Genomic DNA, 8,757 nt, shown 5'->3' with positions numbered 1-8,757 from the left:
AATCAATTACATCAGACATGCAAGGGGATGTGACTCAAGCACACAAGTCCCACCCAAGGCCTTACTGAATGGGTAGGACCACTTGGGAGATTTGCATCTGGGTGGCAGTGCTGACTATTTCCAAATTTCACGGTATTCAAGTGCCGGGAGACCAAAGAGAGCTCTGTGAGACCAGCGCACCCCCTTCCTACGCGTAGTAGCCAAGTCGCAAGACAACAGCGAGCAGCACACCGCAGGTGCTCTCTGCTCTGCCCCGGGGCTGATGCACGGCACAGCGGGAGCGCGGCAGGAACAGCCCACGACCAGGCGAGGAGAGGTGCAACGCCCAGGTGAGACCCGAGAAGAGGATTCGGCGAGCCCACTCGCCTCTCTCCCTCTCATGCGAGCATCTCTCCCCGTTGCAGGTCGCCCTGCATCCTGGCAGGTCACCGCTGCGGCACCCTCACCCGCCGGGCAACCTGAGTCGCCTCCACGGAGTGATAATAGTGTAATGCACAAGGATGTGTGCCTGTCATCCCTTGGGGGGGGGGAAATAAAAGGCCACATTGTAAAATAAAGGTAGATCTGGCACAGCGGTGTGTTTGTGTGCTCCATTGCCTGCCAAGCGGAAAAAAAGCAATATTCTCAGTGTAGCAAAGCCCAGCTCTCGACGCTCTCTTCCAAGTTAAAATCTTTAAGGAAGCAAATTCTGTAATTTCCAGGACATCCGCTATGCTAAACCCACACAGAATGTAAATAAAAAGTAGCAAAAGCCAGATTTGCCTTGTTATCAACTCTACCTAAAGCGCTATTTATTAGCACCAGAACTAGCCGGCTGAAGCATCCTTAGAATTGACTAAAAACCTGGAGGGAAAGGAGGAGGAGGAATGGCATTACGCTATGCAAGAAATGTTTATTCTTTCCAGCTAAGAGAACACAAACATAGAGGTTAACGTAGCCAGCAAAAACTGCCCTTCACACGCACTCTTATTTCTTTGTAGTCTCTTCATGCCATCAGCTTAATTAAAGAGTTACTTAAAACTCTCCACAACCCAGAAAGAAAGATTTTTTTAAAAGAAGCTCCAGAAACTAGATGAAAATTGTTCCTTCGCTGCAGTCAGTGGACTTTTTCTTATTTGCTATTATTTTCGGTCTGCACCCTGAGAGAAAGGAGCTGAAAGCACGCTCAGTCCTACCACCTGCACTTTGCAAAGGTGAGGACAGACGAAGGCGAGATGGGCACCAGGCTCCCGTGCCTTGCTTGGAAAGGGCTCTCGGGGACTTCATTTTCCCAAGCAGCACTGAATGTCTCTTGCAAACCATAGGGGGATAAAGAGGAGGGAAACCTTCTTATTTTGGACGTAATTGAAAATATGTTTTTCAGTCACACACCCTCTCCAGATAGCTTGCCTTTTTTTTTTTTTTCTCCTTCCCTATTTTAATCATCCGTTCCGCCAGCTTCTGAAATTCTCTGTACAGACAGTGACATCTAGTGAAGGAAAACCGAACTTGTGCAGACACCGGGCTGCACCTGCGAGAACCAAGATGGGGATTTGGAAATGCTGGAATGGAGATCGCCAAGGGTCACTTGCAAACAAGGTTGAATTACAACCCAGCAGAAACTCGTTTATTCACCTAGCAACAAAAATCGAGTGCTTGCAAGGCACTGCATTTCACTTGCCTGGGGAAAAAAAATAAACAACACAGTTGAAAGCAAGGCTGAGTTCACAGAACATTTCTGATTGCCGGAGGGACTGCCAAGCGCCGGCTGAAGCTCACCAACGCGTGGAAGGAGGCAGTGGTAGATCCTGTCTTTGTCATTATACCCACGGCAGGTACATCTGCAGCTGCTGCGCTGCCAAAACGCTCGGAGGCAACCCTGGCCTTCGCGCCCCGGACAACGTAATATAACCTCTGTCCTTGGGATTGCAATTATTCGACCTAATTTTGTGGGGGAAGAAGCCTGGGATAACTTGATTGGCTGTTGTGGAGTGATGAGAACCTGAATGTTTCCCATTGCTGCTGTTAAAAAGCCCCGTCCCTCTCCACCCCGCAGCCACGCGAGTCTTCCCGAGCACTCACCTTGAACCCTGGCGTGCAAACAGCGCTTAACGAGCCCCACGTCTTTTCTCGCGTTGGAAGAGGTTTGTCTCTGACAGCAGAGGCGTCACATACACTTGGGGCGAAGCAGAGCGCTTCAGCTGTGAGCCGGGTGACAGGCAACGGTGCTCGAAGGGACTCGCAGTTCAAGCGCTCGGCATCGCAATAAGCGATGAGAACGGCTCTGCCCTACCTCGTCCGCGAGGATTTCCCCCCTGAGCCTGATGAGTTAGTGATGGAAACAAGAAACAGATCCCGTCTCTGCCATAGGTCCCCCTCATGCAGCGGTAAAGGTCCAGGAGAGGAGACAGCAGGCTCCTAAAGCCCGAGGGAGGGCTGGGGTACGACTGGCATGCTGACTGCCCACCTGGGACCTCGCTGCCTTCAAACCATGGCCAACGTCGTGGACACCAAAAGAAAAAAAATCAGTTGGCAAACTGACCTGCAGCGGATGCTTGGTTTGTCACCAACACGAGGAGGTGCTCCTACACACCCTATAGCCTCTGAGCACTCGGGGAATAAAGGGGGTAAGTTTGCAGCCATGGAAGAAGACACCAGAGATACTGCAAGCAGAGAAACTCTAAAAAGAAGAGGGAGACAAGTCAAAAGATAAAGGAACAAGCTGAGGGAGAGGAACGGCAGCGCTTCTGAGCACCACCATGGCTGCTCTTACGGCACTGCAAAGTAAAGCAGAAGATACTACAGCAATCACGAGGGGAATCGATAAAATGTACCTCGCTGTCTCTGACATCTGTGCCGGGAGGTGCTGCTGGCACATCTCTCTCCGATTCAAGGAGAAGCCCGTCCACTTTCCAGGGCGAGCCCAGGATCCCTGCGCCAGAGGAAGGCAGCCCCAGGAGCTGAGCCGTGGGCAGCACCGCGCTTCTCCCAAAGCGACCTGACAGCCGGACAGTAGTTGGAAAAATGCATAAAATAGAAACCGCAGCAAACGCTATTTGAAAAACAAACAGCCCAGGGGTCCCAGCACCCCCCCAGCCCATCACCCAAACCCCCGGGGGTCCCAGCACCCCCACCCACAGCTAAGGCAATGTCACCTCTCCCTGCAAGCAGCCTTGGCAGGGCACTGCCACATTGTCAGAGCAAAGACACGCAGCACACGACACCGATGCTGCAGACACTGAATAAGTGATATTGCAAATAAAAAGTGCCATCACCCAAAATCATCATCTCATATTTGATTATTATAAATGTATAGAATTTCTTTTTTATTAAAAATAAGCTGCTGTGGAGTTCACCATCTATCTCAGTGGAAGGTGCTGAAGGACTTGGACACAATTTGCTGGAAAAGGCACAGTGCTTATTAACCCAGGTGTTTTGGAAAAGCCCCTGCTCTGCCATACGTCTACACGTGCAGCTGTGGAACCAGCCCAGCTGTGCCGAGCTCCCCAAGCCAGCCTGGGCCCCGACACCACGCAATTAAAGCAACACAGGGCTCATGCTCATATGCTGAAAGCTACAAAAACCACATACAAAACATCCCATGACCTGAAGCCATCAGACACACAAGCTTGTGGATTTTCTCTTCAAAACAGCCTCAGGCTATGTTTATTTTTCAGTCAAACCCCGCTGTTTTCCAAGCAAGGAAATATGTGCAGAGCCTGCCCGAGTTTTCACAAACGGGACGAGCTCTGCCCTTCCCCTAACGCCTCACCCAGAGACGCAGCAGCATTTCATTTATCCTGCTTGTCTCAGAAACTACAAACGGAGCTGGCCTTCATGTTCGCTCTCAGCCATTTAAATTAAGATGATAGGATAGGTGGTAAGGCATCCTTCAAGAGGAGAGAGGCCGTTGCAACTTAGAGTGGTACAACCGTGCTGTTTCATGAGCGCAATCAAACCGTAATTTCCTACCTTTACCAGAAAAGTCAGTATTGCAATCGCAGAAAGTTCGGGGACGACATAAAGAAGTCAGCTGTGCCTACCACCACCAGCCAGACGGGGTTTCTGGTGATGGGGGTGTGTGGGGTTCTCTTCCTGCATATGTCTGCTCTGTACTGCACAAAGAATAAGTGCTGCCAGGAGTGCTAAATCCTGACCTCGGGCCAAGATGCTGCCCTTTGACAGTGCCCCAAAACCCCCAAGCTGGAATGAAATTCAACCTTTACTTCACTGGACTTTGGATCTTGAACGGCACCGCAGGAGGGATGCTCAGTTTGATCACGGATGGCGAAACAGCCGGCCTTTCCCCTCCAAGATACGCGTTCAAGCCTCGCTGCAGTCACTAATGATCAACCACCCCGGCTTCGCTGCGCTCGCGAGCGCGTTTTTCAGTCCGCAGGTTTGCTCTGTGCCGTCCCGCTGCAGGACCAGGTCACCGAGCTGCCTCCGAGTCGCCCTCCCCACCACGAGCTTCAGTGCCTGGGGCTTGTTGACCATCTCAGGGGGAATTTGCTGCTGTCCTGGACCCAGCTCAGTGGAGGGGAAATGGATTTAGCCTCGAATGAGGTCCTATTTTCTTGAGGTGAAGGGGTTTTCACAGGGCAATGTCTGCTCCCATGCAAAGGACAAGCTGTTCAGAACTGCCCCTTGGCTGTCACACGTACAGAAATCCTGAAATCACCCAAAAATTCTCATCTGATTTTTGGGATTTTTTTGTTTGGTTGTGTTTGGTTTTTAAATACCACATTCTTGGACCTAACACATGGCTCTTTCCCTGCTCTCACCTTGTCAGCCACTGAGCACATCACTACTTCATATCGAGAAGCCGAGGCTGAAACGTCACATAAACACCTTCAGCAGGAGCTCAGGAGGGTCCTGGCCGACTCACCAACACTTCCACCTAGTAGCAAAGCCACAGTCTGAAACAATACTGGTGGTTTTACTATTTGCTGCCTCGGAGCACCTCCCTGGCTTCAGCCAGCTCCGTAAGGCACAGGGTGCCCGCTCCGTGCCAGGAGCAGGAGGTGGAGGTGGCACCAGCTCTGAAAGCCAGGTCTGAGCTGCGGTGACACGCCAAACCCCACGGTGGTAAAGCACCGAAGAAGCAGGATGAAAAGAAGTCAGAGGAGATTGATGTACAGCAACGGAGGGATTCAGTATTTCTCCTGAAGCCAGCCGTGCCAGGCAGAGTGATGCTCTCACGCTGCAGGGATCAGCGTCCGACCGTGCCTTTCACTGTAAAGTGTCTTCTGGACTTAGAGCTACTGAAAGTCTATTACTGAGAGCCCGCATCAATCCCCTAATATCCCTGGGATACAGAAGTAAAATTAGAATTCCTTTCAAAGACAGAAACCAGAATATAACGTATTCAGACAGCCCAGCTGGTCCCTGAGAAAAACAACAGCGGTTTCACCCAAACTCCAAGGTGTGCCCGCAGAGGGAAGACTACCTCTCTACGTCTCATAAAGCTGCCCTGGAAGAACAAAATCTATTCATAATTAAATCTATGTTTGATGCATTGCAAGGAGGCAATTCACAGAGGAATTTGCTGTCGAATACGTAGAATATTTTTGCAGGGTGCAAAACTTATTCTAGGCACGGCCCAGGTGGCATTTGCCATGACTTGTTTGCATCACGTCGGCAGAGCAACCCCTCTGGCACGCAGCTGGTGAGAGGAGACAGCCCAGCCGGTCGCTCAGGAAGCTGCCAGCTACCAAGCCTTGCCTTCATGGCTGGGGATTAGCAAAACCTCGGGCTTTGCCAGCTCACTCGCCCGGCCCAGGGCAGCGCGGCCAGGGGCTGCTCAGCTCCCTGCAACGCGCTGCCCAGGGCGGCTGCAGAAAGAGCACGAAGCTCAAACCCCCATCAGATGTCCAAAACGGAGCTTCCAATTTGGCGTGTCCAGCGGCGCCAAGAGCTTCCCAGCCCAAATTTCGGGCTCCCCCACTCCTGCCAAGGCTGGTCAGAGCTGAGCAAAGCCTCCGTGCTGGGGAGACCCAGGGCACCTGGCGGGGCAGAGGGCAAAGCACCCCCAGAGCCCCGCCAGACCGGTTACGAAAGCCATCGGGGGGGCGAACGCCGGTATGGGGGTGCTTGCACAAGCAGCGGGGCCAGTGACGTGGGGCAGGGCTGGGTGCCAGCCCGGGCTGGATGCCGGCCGGGCGGTGGGAGCTGCCGGCAGCCCTGCCTCCAGGGCAGCCCAACCACCACGCCGTGGCCAAGCACACCCCCGGGGGGGGAAAGTCCAGCCCTGGGGCTGGCTGCCAGCTCCACCGCTCCAGCCCCACTTCAATTACAAATTTACTAGCTGGAAACTGATGACTGGCAAGTTTATTTGCCAAGATGCCAAGGTACCGTGAAACCAGGGTAATAAAGCTTGAAAAACAGAAGTTGCATTTATTTCCCAAGATGAACATTAACATCATTTTACCTGAGGAGCGTGGTGCCCAGCCAAGGATCCTTGGCATCTCCACATCAAAGACAACAGTTCTCCATCAGTTCCCATCGCGTTGGTTTTCAGGAGGAGCCCAGGCAGCAGCAATGTAGCTTAGTACATAAACATCCCGTGTGCGATTTGCAGAGCAGCTTCTAAAATACAGTTACTCAGAAAGGAAAACTCTGGGACTCTGATTTATAACTGTTTAGATCAGGCATCCCTGCCTGGAAAAACAGCTGAGCCTGCTCAAACGGGACTGGAAAAGGAACAGTGCATGATCTGAAGGGCTTCACCAGTCAGGGGTGAGATGGTTGGGTCCCCAGGTGGTCCCTATTACACTTCACCTCTCAGTCTCAAGCCTGCTAAGCAGCAACACAACCCGCACAAGCAGCACACACGCCGAGATACCCGGTGCCTGGGTTTGTTGCAGGCCACACCATGCTCAGCAGGCAGAAGCGCTCACCTGTAAAGCCAGGCAGATGTTCTCCACCCCAGACCACCACTGCTCAGTGCATAAGGGCAGGAGCACGGGAAGTTCCTTCACCACCCCGTAGCAATGCCAGGGTGAGGCTTTATAACAAAAATAATTCAAAACCATACAAAACCAGAGTTAAAGCTCTCTGGCATGGCCCTTCTCGCTCTTCCCCTCTCCTCCCAGCTCAGGCTCATCGTCCCAGCAAGCTGGAATTTCAGCCCCTACTTAGAGGTTGTTTTCTTGGTGCAGGAATCAAATACATCATTTTGCAATCTGCTGAAAGGGGAAGGAAGAGTGGAGCCCAGCCAGACCTCCCGAGGAGAGGAGAGGAGAGGACCTCCACACAGCCTGCCCCCAAAAACTACGAATGGAAGACACTAAACCAACCTGAGGTCACACTCCTCCCACGAGAGATCTATTTGCACCTTGAAGGGGAAGGCAAGAAGGAAGCAAAAATGATGCTCACGCCAAGAAGACTCTCCTTATCCTGGCCTAAGAAATCCTCACGCTGAAGCAGTCAGTGGGCAGGAGGCTGAAGGTTCTGCCCCTGGGAGGAGGTGGCCAAGAGCAGCGTTTGCAGAGCATGGGCAGCCCCAACCCCACTGCCCCCGCCTCTGAATGCCTGGGTGCCGGGGAGCGCATCCCTTCCCCGAGCTCCGCAGGGTCGGCACCTCCACTGGTTTGGGCTCTGGAAGAGCACCGATCGATGCTGTGCGAATCCCAGGCTTTTCACGGTGCTCACTCCACCTGCCTCCCATTTGCCTCGTGCTCTCGGCAGAGGCAGGTGAACCACTCCTGCATCACCAAGGGCTCCAGTTCCTGCCAGCGGGTCAGGGGGACATGGCAGCCCTGCCAGCCCCTGGCCTTTCCGGAGTCCTCCGAAAACCACATCACCATCTGATAGCTGTTCAGAAGCTACCACCGAAACGCTGATGGGTCACATTGACATCCTAAATGGACAACGTGCCCATTTCTGTCCCTCGGAAGACAGATTAAGGGTTGAGTGGAAATATTTTCCCTCATGTGCTACCTCCCGTTCCTCAGGCAGGCGAGCACGGCAGCACAAGCGGCTGCAGCGGCTCTAAGGAGAGCTAGTCACGCACCAATTCCCTTCAACGTCGCCAGCATTATCAAAGGAAATTAAAATGGCTTTGCCCCAGAAGCTAGGTAGCAGGTCTTCAGAGCATAAATAATCATTCCCAAAATTATCAAGTATCAGAAAGTAGATTCAGAGAGCTACTGAGCAAGTCAAGCCAAAGGCTGGCTGCCACACGTAGAAGGCTTGGAAATTTTGATTCAACAGGCAGACGTCTACTTCTAAATATGAAGTACTTTATTTAATCATCCGCAGTGCGGTGTATATTCGTATCTGAGATGAGGTGACATGCGTGTTTATTTAACGAGATGTCAGAAGTGTCACGATCGTTCCCAGTCTCCTCCTTAGCTGCATGGAAGACTTTACCATCTGCTGCCCAGACTTACTGCTACTCATTTCTCCGTGAGACAGATACTGGGTTAAAGTGGCAAAGCTCCACTTTCTGAGGCACTTAGGCACCGAAACGCTCGAGAAATCAGAAATAGCTCTGGAAAGCTATCTCAGCTATCTACGGCAACGTTGCCTGTTTTAAACATCCATCCTCTGCCCTGCTGCCACCTCAGGTGAACCTCAGGTTTTGGGGCAGCCTCCCTCAAACCTACCGAGATCCCCCACGTCTGCCACCGAGTCCTGGCTCCCAGCTTCTTCCCAGGTGCCCAAAACCAAGGTGAGGCACGGAGGGGAAAGCAGGCGAGCACTTCCAGCCCGGCTGCTCGGGGAGGGAGGACGCCCCACAGCAGGGCGATGCGGGGGAGGTGAAGGGCTCGTGGG

The sequence above is a fragment of the Grus americana genome, chromosome 4, assembly GCF_028858705.1.
Source record: "Grus americana isolate bGruAme1 chromosome 4, bGruAme1.mat, whole genome shotgun sequence".
NCBI lineage: Eukaryota > Metazoa > Chordata > Aves > Gruiformes > Gruidae > Grus > Grus americana.
This window is presented reverse-complemented; position numbering follows the sequence as displayed.